The sequence below is a fragment of the Mus caroli genome, chromosome 15, assembly GCF_900094665.2.
Source record: "Mus caroli chromosome 15, CAROLI_EIJ_v1.1, whole genome shotgun sequence".
Taxonomy (NCBI): Eukaryota; Metazoa; Chordata; class Mammalia; order Rodentia; family Muridae; genus Mus; species Mus caroli.
In genome coordinates, this window is record NC_034584.1 from 77,510,374 (window position 1) to 77,512,206 (window position 1,833).

The window sequence follows — 1,833 nt, forward strand, 5'->3', positions numbered from 1 at the left end:
CTCGCGCGGCCACGCCCACGGCGCACAGGACTCCGCCCGTCCTCTCTACTGCAACCAGTCCGCCTAGCTCATTCCACTTCCGGAGAGGTGTCCTAGCAACCGAGAACGCGAAAACCGGTGGCGCTACTGCTTCCTGATTATTTTTTCTGTCCATGGTTGTGACACCTTCTTTCCTGCCTCGGTATTTTTCTGCGAGTTATCTATCCACCGCTTAGAGGCTAGAAAGCGCAAGGTATCCTATCCGCGCACCCTTCAGGGCCAGAAATGAGAGTTGTAAGGGCCAGGGCCAGCGGATAAAGGTGTTTGCAGCCAAGCCTTATCAGCTCAGTTCGACTCCCGGGACCTACATACGTGATGGATGGAGAGAACAGATACCTACAAGTAGTCTTTTGATTTCCACTCGTGTGCCACGTTGAACGCACCCCCTCCCCACGCCGACACACGATAAATGTTATTAAGAAATTAGTGGAGCCGGGTAGTGGTGGCACATGCCTTTAATCCCAGCACTTGGGAGGCAGAAGCAAGCAGATTTCTGAGTTCGAACCCAGCCTGGTCTACGGAGTGAGTAACGGGACAGCCAGGGCTACACAGAGAAACCCTGTCTCAAAAAAAAAAAAAAAAAAAAAAAAAAAAAAAAAAAAAAAAAAAAAAGAATCTGGAGAAATGGCTCAGAGGTTTAAAAAAACGTACTGTGTTATTATTGCATAGGACCCACGTCCAGTTCTCAGCACCCATGCCAGGCTCCCCACAACCACCTGCATGTAACTCCAACTCCGGATCAGAAACCGGAAGCCAATGGCCTCCATGGGCCCCTGCACACATGTAAAACACATAAAAATAGGACTGGAGAGATGGCTTGGCAGTTAAGAGCACTGACTTCTCTTCCAAAGAAGAGCAATACCCAGCTTCAATACCCAGCACCCACATAGTGGCTCACAACCTTCTGTTAACTACACATATGGTGCATTGAAATATATGTAGACTAAACACACACACACACGAATAAAATTTAAAAATGAAAAGTCAAAAAAAAGTTGCATATCAGCTCTCATTTACGTAAAGCCTATCACATCCCAAAAATTAAAAAAAAACAATGAAAAAAAAAAAAAAAAAAGACAGGATACAAGATGACAGACTGAGCTAGGCATCTGGAGGCCAAGCAGGTGCGGGGCAGGGTTAGCTACTGTCTCCTACTGACACTCCACTTTGCCATCCAGAAATCAGAGATGACGATTAATTCGTGTTTCTGAAGTTGTAATGTAATGTGACCATTTTGTTCAGCATGTAGTGACGACGAGGGGCCCTCCCAAAGGATTTGAAGCATTTGTCCAGACAGTATGTTTTGTTTTGTTTGTTTGGTTGGTTTTTGTTTTGTTTGTTTGTTTGTTTGTTTGAGACAGGATGTCCTGGAACTCACTCTGTAGACCAGGCTGGCCTCGAACTCAGAAATCCACCTGCCTCTGCCTCCCGAGTGCTGGGATTAAAGGCGTGAGCCACCACGCCCGACTAAGTATGTTTTATATGTGCTGAGCTGCTGGGTCTCTGTGTGTGCGTGCGTGTGGGGACCAGAGGCCATTTTCAGGTGTCTTTCCTGAGACACAGGCTGTGTAGTTCCTAAGCGGAGCACCACAAAAGCCTCCGAGCCACAAAAGTCTTCAAAGCAGCAACAGGCTCCTCCCACGGCTGCTACAGTACACTGTCCCACAGGAGCTGTCCAAAATGACGTCTCCTATCAAAATAGTGGCACCACAACATCTCAGCCTGCTGCTGTCTGGGGAGCTGCAGGAGCTGTCCACAGTGGCGAACCGCCTTCTCTGCACCCTTCAGGTGCCA